This window comes from Dermacentor albipictus, chromosome 1, assembly GCF_038994185.2.
Source record: "Dermacentor albipictus isolate Rhodes 1998 colony chromosome 1, USDA_Dalb.pri_finalv2, whole genome shotgun sequence".
NCBI classification, from domain to species: Eukaryota; Metazoa; Arthropoda; class Arachnida; order Ixodida; family Ixodidae; genus Dermacentor; species Dermacentor albipictus.
The window spans coordinates 469888627-469907550 of record NC_091821.1 but is presented as its reverse complement, the minus strand read 5'-3'; positions in this window follow the sequence as shown (position 1 = coordinate 469907550).

Below are 18924 nucleotides of genomic sequence, written 5' to 3'. Positions count from 1 at the left end.
GACACATTCATGTACTCTTATTTTCCCCTCGTGATAAGGGAATGGAATCGTCTTGATCCTTCAGTCATTTCTGCAAACTAGTTACCTCAGTTCACATCACGGTTAGAATGCATATCAAGCAAGGAGTAACACAGTGTTATTCATATAATATGCTTTGGAACCCTTGTAAGCCATGCTGATCATCATGAAGGTGTTTACTGTTATTTTTGTTCCCGTTTGCTGTCCTTTTCATGATGTATTATCTGTATTGCTGCGCATGTCTCCTAGATATGTGATATCTATATTAGTTTTGTTTCTTTATGTATGCTTACCTTGTTCCTTTGCGTTTCCTGTTAGGCCTATTGACACGCAAATTGTACGTGCACGTTTATTACCATGTGTTTCATTTTTGTATGTCCACCTGCTATGGTCCCTGAAGGGGCTGGTGGTAGTATTGAACATATATAAAATATCACTGGTAGTGCGTAACTGGGAGCATCTGTCGAATGAAATGCTTAATGTAAAAAGTATGGAGTATCATCTGCCCGATTATAATCGTAAAGACTGGGCTATTCAAAATGGCGCCTTGAAACTGAAAGATTAATAGTAGCAATAACAGCTTTGTGATCGCAAATACCGTCCGTGATATCACACTCAAAGCCACTTGTAAAGAGCGGTGCATTTAGGAAAATCAAATCTACTATGGTGGGCTCTCTAGTAGGATCAGATACAACTTCTTTCAATCAAAGGGATAGTGAAAATTCAAGCAACTCTCTAGAAAGAGGGACGTTATCACCAGCTACCGATAATGAATCCCACGAAACGTTAGGTACATTGAAGTGCCCCACGCAGATTAAATTTGAAGAACCAAAGCCGCGCACTTGGATGAACAAGTTGAGAATCGTTATTTCATTTGAGGCATGTCTGGGATGTCGATAAAACACACCAATGATCACATATGTTTTATTAATGTGCACCTTACACCAGATCGTCTCGATTTCAAGTGGGGTTTGTAGTACAGAAAACTGTAGGTCAGAACGCAAAAACAAAGCAACGCCTGCACCTCTGCCCACTTTTCTGTCTACTCTTAAGACGTTATCTCCTGGAGGGGGGATATTTCGTAGTGTTGGAACCTCAGTGCTGACACCCGTTATTGCAATCGGACCGCTGGCGCCCGTTGTTGCAAATGGGTCGCAGGCCCCAAGGGTAGCGTTGGCCTGGCGGCCTGGGGCACACTGGAAGCATCCGAAGGTCCCGGCAAAGCATGAGTCGACTGCTAACAGAACAACTTGTTTATTCTAGCATCGCAAAAGAGCGGCCGGTCAGGTCGACCGAAGTGGAGAGACGGGAGAGCACGTTACTCAACAGAAGAAATCGGAGCCTCTCTCTTGGCGTCCGGGGGCAGCTGCTTTTATACTCTTGGCGTCGCGGGCAAGGAGGAAGGTCACGGGATGACACCACGTGACAGCGAGGCACGGACGAGCTGAGAGACATGTAGAGACGAGTGTAGTGACGCATCAGCCGGGCCGGCGCCGGTCACACCTCCTCGCTTCACACTTGGGGAGCTCGTCTCCCCGGCTGCCGCGCTTTGACAAGCGTGGGCACACACACACACACACACACGCACACAAAGACACGTGGCACTGAACATGCCGGGACACGCTCGGCGGGGATGCGTCGCGGCCGCTCCGAACGGGCCAAAATGTCCGCCGCTTTGAACGAAGCCCCGGCGTCCGTTGCATCCGCGCCGGCTACACCACGCGTCGTAGGCGAAACGTAACAGCAGTCATAGATGTCGCTATGCAAGCGGGTCTCAGTAACACCGATAACATGCGGGTAATGTTATGCCACCAAAGAGGATAAGCTTGAATATTTGTTAGATAGACGTCTTGTGTTACGATTTATTATAAAAAGTTTATCCTGCATGTCATTATCAAGTCAAGGATCGTTCGCCTGGGAGAGTGGTAAATGATGAGTGGTACCATCGCGAGGTTTTACAAGAGAGTTGGAAACAACATCCCAATCGTAGAGCTGATTATCAACAAACGCATGGTCGTACCTGAGGTGTACCACTGAAGCATTGTTACAGAATTCTGCTGTAGCGTCCTATAGTTTTTGATGGAGGGAGCGCACTTTCGAAGAAAAATCTTCGGGTATGCGCCACTGCTACCCTTTCAGTTTATGGCCATTCTTTAGAGCCCTAATCTTTTGACGAAAATCTAGGAGCTTCATAACGGGGCGAGGAAGCCTACGAAATGGCTCAATTTGAGGAAAATGAAGCTTTAGTACGTCAGTAAAAAATTCTTAACTTGCGATTGCAGTGATTCATTAGTGCCATGCTCAGATTCCGTTAGACCATAAATAATAAGGTTCTAGGGACGTGAGCAATTTTCTAAATCATCATTTTGGGAAGAAAGAGTGTTAATAGTGGACGCCATTTTCTGAACCTGGCTCTGTAGCTTATTGTAGTGTGCTGCGCTAAACGTGGGTGCCTGCGTGTCAAGATCAACTACGCGTTTTTCAATGGCCCCCAATCGAGCGTCGATAGATTTTCGCATGTCTGCTATATCCTTTTTTATCTTTGTTTGCCGAACAAGAAGCTGGGCGAACATTTAGGATACCCTAGAGCCAGAATCATCTGTTTGAGTGGCTGAGCGTTTTGTAGGGCCCGGGTTTGTTTCAATATCGCTACTCTGTAGGAGGCTGTTAATACAGTAAACAAGATCAGCACATACAGAAATAAACGTAGAAAGACATTCGTATGGGAAAGGCATCAGCAATAAAAAGCGGTTGTCAGATCGAATACAATAAGCGTTCTTAATGTAACACACCTGCGTGTAGAAGAGACAACGTTTGAACATCTGGCCAGTATTGCTGCTGCCTTGCCCACTGAAGCGATGAAGCTGCGGCGTTGTTTTTACACTGAACGAAGCCAGCGTCGTGACTGGCATTAGCGGGCCATCCAGGTTGACGTAACCGATGGCAGAGGTGAGTATCTTGTCGAACGCAGCGGTGAATAGACCATGACTATCTTCCAGGGCGGAGATAGGGCAGTCATCGCGGGCATGCGGAAACATCAAGGCGTGATGACATGTGAGTAGTAATGCATCCAGGAAGGCCTTCGTAGTATACTCCGGGAAAACAGCCAAGCCGGTGAAAAGCTGCATGAAGAGAACGTTTGAACATCTGGCCAGTATTGCTGCTGCCTTGGCCACTGAAGCGATGAAGCTGCAACGTGGCTTTTATACTGAACGGAGATAGCGTCGTGAATGGCATTAGCGGGTCATCGAGGTTGACGTCACCGATGTCATGTCAGTATCTTGTCGAATGCAGCGGTGAATACACCATGACTATCTTCCACGGCGAAGATAGGGCAGTCATCGCGCGCATGCGGAAACATCAGGGCGTGATGACATGTCGGCAGGGATGCATCCATGAAGGCCTTCGTAGTATATACTACGGGAAAACAGCCAAGCCGGTGAAAAGCTGCGTGAAGAGACAACGTTTTAGCAACTGGCCAGTATTGCTGCTGCCTTGCCCACTAACTAGTGAAACGTCAGAGCTTACATTTAATTACGAACATTCAGCAGACACGCACACACACACACGTATATATATATATATATATTGTAATGAAGCAGACGCGCCCCTGTGTATGTGCCGTCTGAAGAGGAAGACGAAGGGCCGTGCCGTGATCTCGAGCGACCCCGTGCTTCGGACAGCCCTTGCAGTGCCTTGTTTTGCCTAGCGTTCCACAACGTCGTGAACGAGAATAAACCTCATCGCATTTGGTGGAGGTTGCTGAGATCCTTCGCCTCGTCCTGGAGCTCCGCACTCGAACCCTGCCAACAAGATCGCCTTCCACTATGCCTGATCCCGCCACCTCGTTGCCCGCCCCACCGGCTGCCACTGTCATCTGCGCCGGCGTCCCTCGTCAGCGCGACCCACCCATTTTCAGTGGGACCGCCGAACACGACGTGGAAGACTGGCTCTCATCGTACGAACGTGTAAGTGCCCATAACCGATGGGATGACCAGTCTAAGCTGACCAACGTGCCGTTCTACCTCGCCGACGTAGCCAAACTTTGGTTCTTCAACCACGAATCAGACTTTACAAGCTGGTCCGCCTTTAAGACTCTGTTTGCCGAAGTGTTTGATCGCCCAGCTGTGCGTACGCTACGCGCTGAACAGCGTCTACGCCAGCGCGCACAGCAGCCTGGAGAAACATTCCCCAGCTACATCGAGGATGTTCTCGATTTGTGCAAGCGGGTCAATCCCAGCATGTCAGAGGATGACAAGATCAAACACATCCTCAAGGGCATCGAGGACAGCGCATTCCAGATGTTGCTGGCCAAAGGCCCAACTAGCGTATCCGTCCTCATTAACCTCTGCCAGAGCTTTGACGAGCTGCGCCGCCAACGTTCCATCGCCCGCCAGAACATCCAGCACGCCGATTCCGTCTCCAGCATCGCGGTTTCTACCGAATTCACCAACTCGACCCTCTCGCAGCATATCAAAGATTTTATCCGTGAAGAGGTGGCCAGGCAGCTCTCGCTGCTGCCTCACAGTGACGCACCTACGGCAGCTTTGCCTCCAACGCTGCAGGAAGCCATCCGAAATCACATATCTGAAGCGCTTCCTGCAGCTCCTACAACCCCCCCACCCAACCCTATGAGTGTGCCGCTGGCCCATACCAACTTTGCCAACCAACCTACGTCGCTGCCGCTCAATTATGCAGCCGTGGTTGCACGGCCACCTGCGCAGACCGCTTCCTTTCCATCGCCCATGAATCCGGCTTCATTTCAAGTTGCCCGACCGTCACCACACTTTTTTCGTCCCACCGAGACGTGGCGCACTCAAGACAACCGGCCTATCTGCTTCGCCTGCGGCATTGCTGGCCATGTGGCACGCTTCTGTCGCCGCCGCGCCTCAACTGCGTGTACCAGCTTTGACAGGCCCCGCTACGCACCACAATACGCCGCCACGCCTCCATTATCACCGCGACGTCTCGACACTGATCGCCGGTTGGAAACTCGGCGTTCCCCTTCCCCTCGTCGGCGTTCGATTTCGCCCCTGCGTCGTCGAGTTCCCACTGAAGAGGGAAACTGACTGCTGCAGTTCCTGAGGCAAGAACTGCAAATACGTCGATTTTCTCAAGACCTCAATCTTCGCCGCAAAATGTAATTACCGTTTTTGTAGAGGGAGTACCAGCAGTGGCACTAGTCGATACCGGAGCAGCCGTTTCCGTCATTCACGAGGGCCTTTGCCGCAAGCTACGAAAAGTGACTACAGCTCGCTCTGGCCTGGTGCTCGCCACTGCCAGCGCGCAGCGAATCCACCCTTCAGCTGTATGCACGGCCCGTGTCGTCATCGACGACGTTCTGTACATAATCGAGTGTTTCGTGCTACCATCGTGCTCTCACGACCTCATCATTGGTTGGGATTTCCTGTCACGTCATCATGCTGTCATTGACTGTTCACGTGCAGAAGTGTCGCTTTTACCACTATGTGAATCACTGCCGACCAGCTCTCCTCACTTTGCCGACAAACTCACTGTTGATGCCGACACAACCGTACCTCCTGAGTCGTCGATGGCTGTTGTCTTGTCGTCTGATTCCGCATCTGACGCCACCGTAGTGTTCACGCCGTCCGATGTGTTTGCTCAACGCAAGGGCATTGTTCTTCCGTTTGCCGTGCTTACTGTAACCTCTGGCTCAACTGTGATGCTGGTCACCAACTACTACCAGTACCCGATCAGCCTACTGCGTGGAGAGACGGTAGGATACTTTCAAGCGGTCGACTACGTCGACGACTTCGATGTTCCTGCCGCCTCCCTCCGTCACCTTGACGCCATCGCTTCGGTCTCCGGCTCATCACCTTCAGTGGGTTTTGACAAAGCCATCGACCCTGCACTTTCCCCATCTCATCGCCGCCAACTTCTCGCTCTCCTTCACAAGTTTGTCTCTTCTTTCGACTGTCATCAGACGTCACTGGGCCGTGCCACCGGTGTTTCTCACATCATCGACACTGGTTCCCACTCCCCCTTGCGACAGCGCCCGTATCGTGTCTCTGCCGAAGAGCGCCGAATCATCACGGAGCACGTGGACGACATGCTCCAACGTAAAGTCATCCGTCCCTCTCAAAGTCCTTGGTCTTCACCTGTCGTATTGGTGAGGAAAAAAGATGGCTCCATTCGCTTTTGTGTCGACTACAGACGCCTAAACAAGATAACGAGCAAAGACGTTTATCCTCTGCCTCGAATCGATGACGCTCTCGACTGTTTACAAGGCGCAGAATACTTCAGTTCCTCGGATCTGCGCTCCGGGTACTGGCAAGTTTCCATGGCCAAGCCTGACCGTCCGAAAATCGCATTCGTTACACCCGATGGCCTCTACGAATTTAACGTCATGCCCTTCGGGTTGTGCAACGCGCCTGCTACTTTTGAGCGTATTATCGACACCATCCTTCGTGGCCACAAATGGAAGACCTGTTTATGTTACCTCGACGACATCGTCGTCTTCTCAACCGATTTTCCGACGCACCTCGCTCGCCTGCATGACATTCTGACCTGTCTCGCCTCTGCCGGTCTACAGCTTAACCTCAAAAAGTGCCGCTTTGCTGCAAGCAAGCTAACCATATTGGGTCACGTTATCTCAAAAGACGGCGTCCTCCCGGATCCAGACAAGCTCCGCGCTGTTGCAGAGTTCCCAAGGCCCACGTCTATCAAAACCCTCCGAAGTTTTATTGGCTTATGTTCTTATTTTCGTCGCTTCGTACGCAATTTCGCATCCATCATGGCGCCTTTGACAAGTTTACTTTCCGCCAGTAACGGCATAGCAGCATGGTCACCTGAATGTGATGCAGCATTTCAGCAATTGCGCCACTTGTTGACCTCACCACCGATTCTTCGCCACTACGACCCTGATGCTCCCACGGAAGTCCATACTGACGCCAGCGGAGTTGGCCTTGGCGCGGTCTTAGCGCAACGGAAAGCTGGCTATGATGAATACGTCGTCGCTTATGCGAGCCGTACTCTAAAGAAAGCAGAATTAAATTACTCCGTCACAGAAAAGGAGTGTCTAGCGATCATCTGGGCATTAAGCAAGTTTCGCCCATACCTTTACGGCCGTTCTTTCGCCGTTGTTACTGACCACCATGCCCTTTGTTGGCTTTCTTCCTTGAAAGACCCGTCTGGACGCTTGGGACGTTGGGCGCTTCGCTTGCAAGAGTACGACATCCGCGTCATGTACCGCTCTGGTCGCAAGCACTCCGACGCTGATGCGCTCGCTCGCTCCCCACTGACGCCTGATTTGGCGTCGTTGTCAGGTTCCTCGTCCACCCTGTCACCGTTCACCATCCCTGACATGCTCACAGAGCAGCGCAAGGACCCATCCCTTGCAATGTTACTCGACTACCTTGCTGCTCCGTCTGATGTCCCTTCGACACGAGCACTGCGTCGCCAAGCAACCCACTTCTCAGTGCGGGACAACATTCTATATCGCCGAAACTACATGCCCGACGGACGCAAATGGCTCCTCGCTATACCTCGTCATATGCGCTCTGACGTCTGCGCGTCTTTTCACGCTGACCCCCTAAGCGCTCATGCCGGCGTCCTCAAAACTTACACAAGGTTGCGTCAGCGCTATTATTGGAGAGGCATGTACAACTTTGTGCAAAAGTACATTCAGTCCTGCACTACATGCCAACAAAGCAAAACACCTACACAGCGTTTCACAGGACCGTTGCAGCCGCTGCCATGCCCGTCTCGTCCGTTCGACCGCGTCGGCATCGACCTCTACGGCCCGTTTCCATGCAGCGGGCGTGGAAATCGGTGGATTATTGTCGGCGTAGATCACCTTACTCGCTACGCTGAGACTGCAGCACTGCCAGCAGCGACCGCCCGTGACGTTGGTTTTTTCATCCTTCGCAATTTTGTCCTTCGCCACGGTGCTCCCCGAGAATTACTGAGTGATATGGGCCGTGTCTTCCTGTCGGAGGGCATCCAAGCCCTCCTCGCTGAGTGCAGGATAATTCATCGCAAATCGACCGCGTACCATCCCCAAACCAACGGTCTTACCGAGCGCTTCAATCGCACACTTGGCGACATGTTGCGGATGTATATTTCATCCGACCACTCCAACTGGGACACCGTACTCCCCTTTGTTACGTTCGCGTACAACACCGCGACGCAAGCGACCACCGGCTTTTCCCCCTTTTTCCTTGTGTATGGCCGTGAGCCATCATGCCCTTTGGACACCATACTGCCGTACCAACCTGACGCTACAGAGTATACTCCGCTTTCCGAAGTCGCCAAATATGCTGAAGATTGCCGTCAGCTGGCACGTGCCCTGACTAGTGAGACTCAAGAACGTCAAAAGACAAGACATGACCGCGCTCATCAACCACCGCCCAACTTTGTTCCTGGTTCACTTGTGTGGCTTTGGATACCAGCCAACATTCCTGGCCTTTCTTCCAAACTCCTGGCGCGTTATCACGGTCCATACCGTATAATCGAGGCCACTTCACCGGTCAACTACATCGTCGAGCCGCTCACCGTGTCACCAGACCTGCGTCGTCGTGGGCGAGAGACAGTACATGTCAACCGCCTGCAACCGCACTACGACCCGCTCATCTTCTCCGCGCCCTGAGTCGCCAGGATGGCTACGCTTAGCTCCCGGGGCATTGTAATGAAGCAGACGCGCCCCTGTGTATGTGCCGTCTGAAGAGGAAGACGAAGGGCCGTGCCGTGATCTCGAGCGACCCCGTGCTTCGGACAGCCCTTGCAGTGCCTTGTTTTGCCTAGCGTTCCACAACGTCGTGAACGAGAATAAACCTCATCGCAATATATATATATATATATGGGTCATGCCATCTCATGTGTACTCGGTGTTTTATCGACCATCTGCGATTCTGCTGAAAAAAATCGTACTGTTTTACCTCAAAATGCGAAGTAATTATTCAGGCGATATTTCTTGAAAAAAAAATTCTTATGCCCTGAGGACGCTTTGAAGGTTGCCCACACAAGTGAAACTATGCCAGGTAGAAAAATGTCTACAAAGTTATTGCTTTGACCTGTTACTGCGAATATTTTTTTAAATAGTCGCCAGACGGTGCTCTTTCGTGACTATTGTCGTTTATTACTTTTTGTTTTAATTTACATAATTTTTAGCCGTAAGGAAAAGTCGACAATTGCCCCTTTTTAATATTTTTCATAAAAGAAAGTAACGTTTCCATGAGGAACATATTCACAATAGGGGCTTGGTATGTGTGTATACTAGATGATAAAAATATCCGTATAAGAAATAAAGCCTAAACTTTTGCTTAATGTCATGGTAAATATGAAAAAAATTACGTTCTGACTCAATTTGTGGCTTCATTTTCGCAATGTAGCGTTCCAAGTAAAAATATGGCATAATCGGCATTGCAGAGTATGCTTTGCTGTCTATCTATGTACAAAGATTCAAAAGACTAAATTTTGTTTTAAGCGAGAAAAAAATTTTTGAACTGCACAATCACAAGGTTGCGCGGAGCATCTCTTTGCTTCGCCTTCACTGCATAGCACGTCGGCCGGTGTTTCAGTCTCGCTCATTTTACGTGTTCCTTCTTTTTCTTTTTGAAGACGAGGTCTTTTTTGGCGACTTCAGGTTGATTTGCGGTTCGTGGGGACTGAGTTTCTGGCCATTGTCATCTTGTAAGATTATATAATTGCAGGCCTTCTAGTGCACGTAGGACAAGAAATAGGCGTCTGAGGTAAGCTTGGAACGAAAAAGATGCAGAAAGATAGAGTGCTGCTATGTACGGAGAAGTGATAACGCGTAATTCTTAAAAAACACGGCGAAATAAATTCGATCAACATGCCACCAGTCACTAAAAACGCGCCAGAACAGGAACCAGAACTGTGGCTGTATTCAACGAACAGGCGATTTGTGGCGTTCTGCTAAACCTAAAACAACGAGAAAGGCCACTGGCCGGCTTGATACCTAGAACGACTGCGAAGCGGCTTTAAATGTGTGGTTGGAACACGTATTCGTATCGTAAACGCGTCCCGCGATGCCACCCGCCGAGGCTGGGAAAGCGACGTCAAGACGACGGGAGGAGCGTGCATTACGAGCAGACGATAGGTGTGTCGTCTGTTACTGCTCCTCCTTATCCCAGGCAAAGCTACAGCTGTCACAGAAGCAAACCTGCGTTCATGTTTACAGTTTCTTTCCGATGATCGAGGTGTGAAGAAAATGTATCAAGTCGACAGACTGGACGACAGTTTTGGTGCGTCTTCAGCTTCTGAGAATTCAGGTACATGGATTTGCGTAATAATTCATGGCACGTTTAAACTATACGATGTCTCTAGTTCATGTATTTCCTCTCCAGGACAAGGGGTGATTTTAACGCCATTGTGTTGCCGGATGCACATAAAAATTCTTGCCTTACATTCGTAGGAGGACGAAAAAACGGGGCCGTAAAGTTGAATTACGTTGCTTGCTCTTTTTGCGTAGCACAGGTCGCTTATGTCAGACTTTCTGGCATGTATGCATCAATATATAATTCAATGACACGTGTTCCTGGCAATAGTATTTTTACGATTTATTTTCTGGTGCTGAATTACCGCACTGTTCACTTGGACCGAATAGATGCCACAGGACAATCTACGTGAAAAATCAGTACATCAGTAGTGTCAAAGAACTGAGCGAACTTTATCGCCGTCTCTTGATTCTGCGTTCAAAATGCACACTGGATGATGCAGTATGTGGCCATCATCACCACCTCTACGTAAAGAAGTACACATCGCACATAGCATCCAAATGGTCCTCGAATCCGTTTCTTTCACACATCAAGAATTACCGAGGCTCATCTGTGATATCCCTATCCTTGTCAGATTCGCACCCATCTTTGGATCTCATTCCAGGATCTAGATTGTGCCAAGCTTTCATGCGCCGGTGCTATGAAGTGGAGAAGAGGCGCTCTTTTCGAGAGGCACTTCAGTATATAAAGGTGCCGGCCCTTTCTGTAGTCGCACATGTGGGAGGTGTGAATGGGTTGAATGCCACTGCTGTGGAGACATCTGCCAGCAGAGCAAGCGATGAAGGAAGCCCAACATATTGTGTAACAGACGAAGGCCTGAGCCACGGATCCCCAGCACAGAGACAAGCGCGAACCATACCCGCACCCAGTCAGACTGCAAGGACAAAGAGACAACGTATCGATTTTACGCTTAGCGACTATGTGACTTAATGGAAAATGTAAGAGAAAGGCTTCACGCCGAAGCAAAACGCGAAAGGAAAATAGAGCTCTTAACCCTTGCTCCTGTGTCGTGGTCTCAAAAAAAAAATTGTGGAATATTTCGGAGTCTCGCAAAGACAAGTACGGGCAGCAATCAAACTGAGAACTGAGCATGGAATCCTGAGCACCCCACCAATAAAGAAGGGCCACCCAATCAGCGAAAGCGTGAAGACTTTGATAAAGGACTTTTATCAAGACGATAGTGTTTCATACTGTCTCCCGGGGAAGAAAGATGTAATAGCAGGCCGACAAAAGCGACTGTTGCTTTTGAATTTAAAGGAGCTGTATGCAGAGTGGAAAAGTACTCATAATATCAAGTGTTGATTTTCCATGTTTGCAAGTTTGCGACCATCAAACTGCGTGGTAGCAGGGGCAAGTGGCACACACTCCATTTGCGTCTGCATGGATCACCAAAATTTTAGGTTGATGATCCAGAGTTCCGTATTAAGGAAATCCCTGCAAGAACTGTTGACAACCACTGTGTATGACACAGGAAATGAAGATTGCATGCGTGGGAGGTGCCAGACCTGCCCCGGTACAGAAAACGTCGAAACGGCGCTTCGTAACAGCCCACTACTTAACAACGAAGAAGTCGACCACATACATGTACAGCAGTGGGTAGGTGGCCTACGATGCAAACTCGAAACTCTTCTGCTAACCCCGGATGACTTTCGCGAGAAATTTTCGGAGATGCTAGCGAAAGTGAAAATTCATCATTATATCAGCAAGAAACAAGCATCCTACCTTCGTCATGCAAAGTCAAAGCTTACCAAAACCGAAGCGCTTGTTCTTCTAGACTTTTCAGAGAACTATACATTCATTGTGCAAGATGCCTCGCAGGCCTACCACTGGGTGAATGAGCAAGCAACACTGCACCCATTTGTAGTCTATTGCTGCCCTGACGAAGAAATTGTAGTAAAGAATTACGTTGTCATTTCTGACTGTACAGAGCATGACGGCGTTGCAGTGTCCGCGTTCCAGGCAGAAGTTGTGACCGTGCTTAAGCAACAGTTGCCACATCTACGAAAAATCCTGTACTTTTCTGACGGAGCACCAGCACAGTACAAAAACAAAAGGAACCTTGTGAACCTCTGCAATCACGAAGATGACTTCGGAATTGGTGCAGAATGGAATTTTTATGCTACAGCTCATGGCAAGAGTGCCTGTGACGGTCTTGGCGGCACCGTGAAACGGCTAGCAGCCCGAGCCAGTCTTCAGAGGCCAATTCGTGACCAAATCATGACCCCACACCAGCTGTTCACGTGGGCGAAGGAGAGTATCCAAGGGATAACTATCTTTGGGTTTCGAAGGAAACTGTTCAAAAAAGAAAAATTGTGCTGTCCCCGCGGTTCAGCAAAGTGACTACAATAAAAGGCACGCGGAAGTTTCATCACTTTAAGCCCTTCTCACCGACTTCAATTCTCGCTGGGGTTACATCCTATTCAACCACAGAAATAGTTCGAGTATCGAAGTGAACTGTGCTTACAGTGGAAGGCTACACGCAAACGGAGACAAGACGGGCAGGTATATAAGTTATATCAAAGTAAGTTTGAAATAATGCCGTGCGAAATAAGGCCGCCATGAGAACGTATATTCTATTTGTGATGTTTTATTTAGGGAATCGTAAATATTTGCAAACGAAGCGCTGGGAAAAAAAAGAAAAGAAAACGACTCAACATCTAGCGCTGGTCATCGAAGAAAGTGTCCTCCATGGCGCATTAGGGAACCATGTGGTTTGTTGTCTATAGTGTACTTCCTTTGGGATCAGCCAAACATTTTAGACAGCAATCTCTCCGGGATCGGCCCATATCTTTCGTAGAGCCACACTACCGGTTCCGGTTTTAGGCGCATGCTGTGCGAACGGGCACATGTAAAGTTATTTCGCCATTAGGCATTGTAACTTCTCTGTATATAGTAGCACTCTAACTTTCTGCATCTTTTTCGTTCCAAGCTTAACTCAGACGCCTATTTCTTGTCCTACGTGCACTAGAAGGCCTGCAATTATCTAATCTTACAAGATGACAATGGCCAGAAACTCAGTCCCCACGAACCGCAAATCAACCTGAAGTCGCCGAAAAAGACCTCGTCTTCAAAAAGAAAAAGAAGAAACACGTAACATGAGCGAGACTGAAACACCGGCCGACGTGCTATGCAGTGAAGGCGAAGCAAAGAGATGCTCCGCGCAACCTTGTGATTGTGCAGTTCAAATTTTTTTTTCTCGCTTAAAACAAAATTTAATCTTTTGAATCTTTGTACATAGATAGAAAGCAAAGCATACTATGCAATGCCGACTATGCCTTATTTTTACTTGGAACGCTACATTGCGAAAATGAAGCCACAAATCGAGTCAGAACGTAATTTTGTTCATATTTACCATGACATTAAGCAAAAGTTTAGGCTTTATTTCTTATACGAATATTTTTATCATCTAGTATACACACATACCAAGCCCCCATTGTGAATATATTCTAATGGAAACGTTACTTTCTTTTATAAAAATATTAAAAAAGGGGCAATAGTCGACTTTTCCTTACGGCTAAAAATTATGTAAATTAAAACAAACAGTAATAAACGACAATAGTCACAAAAGAGCACCGTGCTGGCGACTATTTAAAAAAATATTCGCAGTAACAGGTCAAAGCAATAACTTTGTAGAAATGTTTCTACCTGGCATAGTTTCACTTGTGTGGGCAACTTTCAAAGCGTCCTCAGGGCATTAGAAATTTTTTTTCAAGAAAAATCGCTTGAATAATTACTTCGCACTTTGAGGTAACACAGTATGATTTTTTTCAGCAGAATCGCAGATGGTCGATAAAACACCGAGTACACTTGAGATGGAATGACCCATATATATATATATATATATATATATATATATATATATATATATATATATATATATATATATATATATATATATATATTGTACTGTAAAATCGGGAGCAGTGGGGCTGTGGCTAGGAGAGAGACAACGACGACGAGAAAGAACAACCTTGTTTCGGTGCTCGGTCGGCTACACTACCTCTCGCTACTCCAACGTTCTAGTCGCGAACGCTTAGTGCTCAAAGTGCTTCGCGACATTTGGTGGAAGGTGCGGGCCTTATTGCCAACCTGAAACTCCGCAGCCGGACGATCCCTGTCACATCTCCCATGCCTGAGGAGACTAGTCCTACCACGCCACGCCTGGCGCCGCCTCCAGTCGTCTGTCCTGGTGCGCCTCGCCAACGGGATCCTCCCATATTCAATGGCACTGACGATCATGACGTAGAGGACTGGCTGTCATCATACAACCGAGTGAGTGCCCACAACAAATGGTCTGAAGCTGACAAGCTTGGCTACGTCCCGTTCTACCTTTCCGGGGTCGCCTATCTTTGGTTCCGCAACCATGAGGCTGACTTTTCCACCTGGACAGCATTCCGAACGGCACTTAAGAAGTATTTGGTCGCCCTGCTGTGCGCAAACTTCGGGCTGAACAACAGCTTCGCTGTCGTGCCCAACAAAAGGGCGAAACTTTTACGAGCTACATTGAAGATGTAGTTGACATCTGCCGGCGTATAGACCCCGATATGACCGAAAATGCCAAGGTCAGGAACATCTTGAAAAGCATAGACGATGACGCCTTCCAAATGCTCTTGGCAAGGAATCCTGAGACGGTCAACGACATCATAACGCTTTGCCAGAGCTATGAGGAGCTGCGCAAACAACGACTTTCTACGCGCCAAGCACTCGCTCCGGACGTCGCGCTTTCAGCTCTGAGTGATGGTCTCACTTCTACTCCTTCCAGTTCAGCATTTTTCGACAGAATCAAGCAATTTGTACGAGAAGAAGTGGCGCGCCAACTCTCTCTTCTGCCAGTCGCTCCAGCCTCAGAGCCGCGCTTGTCTCCAGATCTCCGTCACATGATACAAGAACAAGTCGCTACCGCAGTACCACTTGCTCATCAACCACCTCCTACGCCTGTGCCACTTACGTACGCTGCCGTTGTCGCTAGTCCAAGGCCTCCTTCTGCAGATAATCACTCCAGACTTACCAGCGGCTTTCCCTCACCTCCGCAAGCAGCTGCAACATATTCTGCCCCCCCCCCCCCCCAAGCAGCTACTGGCCGCCACAGCAGCCCGTGCGCCCACCTCGGCAGTATTTCCAACAATCTCCGCCGGCTGTTCTCAGTCCATGGCGCACCCATGACAATCGGCCTATATGTTACTCGTGCGGCCTACCTGGGCATGTCGCACGGCTTTGCCGCCGACGTGGATGGTATCCTTCTGATTCTCCGAGGGCACGCAGTCACGGTTTCGACTTTCCGTCCCGTTCTGCTACTGCCGCTCAGCCCTTCGAAGCCTCGCCTCCTCCTTCCCGACCCTTCAGTACCCGTCGGTCTCCGTCTCCCCGTCGGCGTTCTCTGTCGCCGCTTATCCGTCGTCCTGAAGCTATCCGAGAGGAAAACTAAGGACCGCAGTTCCGGAGGCAAGAACTGCGATCTCAGCGAACTCCTCAAGACCTCATTTATTTCCTGCGAACGTCCTTGAAGTTTATGCAGAAGATATTGCCGTTCATGCGCTTGTAGATACGGGAGCGGCAATATCAGTGATTTCAGATCAGCTTCGTCTTACCCTTAGAAAAGTCGCGACGCCATATTCTGCCATTTCCTTACGTACAGCAAGCGCTGCGCCGATTGAACCCTTAGGGAAGTGTACCGTGCGTGTTGTTATAAGCGGCGCTTTATACCATGTTGAGTTTGTTGTTCTGCCTCGCTGTTCCCATGCCATGATTTTAGGATGGGACTTTCTGTCCTCTCATCATGCCGTTATAGATTGTGCCCGTGCTGAACTCGCGCTGTCGCCATTCGGCACCAACGTTTTTGACGATACTGATGACACTTCCCGTCGTGTGTTCGTCACCACCGACACCGAGCTTCCTCCATACTCTGCCGCACTTGTACCCGTTTCCTGCGTTGGGTTTTCCGACTCCACAGTTCTTTTCACGCCGTCTAAGCTTGTTGCTCGCCGCCATCCTTTCTTGCTTCCTTTTGCCCTTCTTGCCATTCGACAAGGTTCGAGCGCACTTTATGTATCGAACCTGTTTCCTTGCCCTGCTAGGCTGCTCCACAATGAGTGTCTTGGTTATGCCGACGAAATCGAAACAAGCTTCCTTTACGATGTGCCTGACGACCCGGATTCTCCTCCGGTTGACGCTCTGGCCCTTCAAGTTGCTCCTCCCACGCCGCCGTGTGACCCAACCTTTTACCAGAGTATTGATCCCAACCTCACTCCAGCGCAGCACGCCCAGATCGTCCATCTTCTAGACCGCTTTCGCCCGTCATTCGACCTACAACAATCTCGCTTAGGCCGTACTTCCACTGTTGTCCATCACATCGACACCGGCAACCATGCACCTCTACGCCACAGGCCGTATCGTGTATCCGCCACGGAGCGTAGCGTGATCGCTGAGCAAGTTGCAGACATGATCCAACGCGGTGTCGTACAACCTTCACACAGTCCCTGGGCTTCCCCTGTAGTGCTGGTAAAAAAGAAAGACGGCACAATTCGCTTTTGCGTGGACTACCGGCGACTTAATAAGATCACACGCAAGGACGTTTATCCACTACCCCGTATTGACGACGCGCTAGACTGCCTCCAAGGCGCTGAATTCTACTCCTCCTTAGACTTACGATCCGGGTACTGGCAAGTGCCAGTGGCTGAGTCAGACCGTCCGAAAATAGCCTTCATCACGCCTGACGGTTTATTTGAATTCGCCGTGATGCCATTTGGCCTGTGTAATGCGCCTGCCACATTTGAAAGAATGATGGACAACATCTTGCGCGGCCTCAAATGGCAGATATGCCTGTGTTATCTGGACGACATCGTTATCTTTTCACCGGACTTTCCTTCCCACTTACTTCGACTTGAACGCGTCCTACAGTGCATCGCCGATGCTGGCCTCCAGCTTAACTTGAAAAAGTGTCACTTCGCTGCCCGGCAGCTGGTCATCCTCGGCCATGTCGTGTCGAAAGAAGGTGTACTCCTTGATCCGGCGAAACTACACGCTGTTGCCCAGTTTGCCCGACCAACAACTTTGAAAGAACTGCGCAGCTTCATTGGATTAGCGTCATACTTTCGCCGTTTCATCCGCAATTTTGCCACTATAATAGCACCATTAACGCAGCTTCTTCATGGTGGCCCCAACCTTTCAACTTGGTCACCGGATTGCGATGCCGCCTTCACAAAGCTGCGTCGTCTCTTGACGTCACCGCCAATCCTGCGCCATTTCGACCCCAGTGCTCCAACTGAAATACACACGGATGCCAGTGGCGTTGGCCTTGGGGCCGTTCTCGCTCAGAAAAAGGCTGGACGTCGTTGCCTTCGCCAGTCGTGCACTCACTAAACCTGAATCGAACTATTCTGTCACAGAAAAGGAATGCCTCGCTATAATTTGGGCCATAACCAAATTCCGTCCGTATCTTTATGGCCGCCCGTTTGACGTCATAACTGATCACCATTCGCTGTGCTGGCTGTCGTCCTTAAAAGAACCGTCCGGTCGTCTTGCTCGATGGGCCCTTCGACTGCAGGAGTACGACATTCGTGTGCTGTATCGTTCTGGCCGAAAACACTCGGATGCGGATGCCTTGTCTTGTTCGCCACTAACAGACGAAGCTAGCTTCCCGAAGGCCTCATTGTCCGAGTCTTCCCTTGCTGCCACGGACATCCTTCTGGAGCAGAAGAAAGACCCATGGATTGTGTCCATGCTGCGTTTTTTGTCCAGCCCATCGACACCCACTAACAATCGCGCATTACGTCGCCAAGCACATCACTTCTCCATTCGCGACGGGCTCCTGTACCGTCGCAACTACCTCCCGGACGGCCGCAAATGGTTGCTTGTTATCCCGCGACACCTGCGTTCGGATATTTGCGCAGCGTTCCACGACGATCCCCAGTGCGCGCATGCGGGGGTACTGAAGACATACGCGCGTCTACGCCATCGTTACTACTGGCGGGGGATGTATCGATTCATCCATAATTATGTCCCCTCCTGTCTGGTGTGCCAACGCCGTAAAGATCCCCCTCGTCGTTCAACCGCTCCATTGCAGCCTTTGCCTTGCCCAGCACGTGCTTTTGATCGAGTAGGCATCGACATTTATGGACCTCTGCCAACCACATCAGATGGCAATCGCTGGGTAATCGTCGCAATCGACCATCTTACGCGCTATGCGGAAACTTCCCCTTTGTCCAGCGCTTCTGCACGTGACGTCGCCTGGTTTCTCCTGCGCAACATCATCCTTCGCCACGGAGCTCCCAGGGAATTACTCAGTGACAGAGGCCGCGTCTTCCTCTCCGACGTCATCGAGGCTCTCCTCAAAGAATGCCGCATCCTTCATCGCACCACTACTGCGTATCATCCGCAGACTAATGGCATGACCGAGCGCTTTAATCGCACTCTTGGTGACATGCTGGCCATGTACGTTGCATCCGACCAAACCAAATGGGACCATGTTCTACCTTTTCTGACCTACGCATACAACACCGCCACGCAGACTACCACGGGATTTTCGCCCTTCTTTCTCCTGTACGGACGCGAACCTTTCTCCACAATGGATACTATCCTTCCGTACCGCCCTGACTCCACGGAAACAACTACCCTATCTGAAGCTGCTGCACACGCAGAAGAGTGCCGC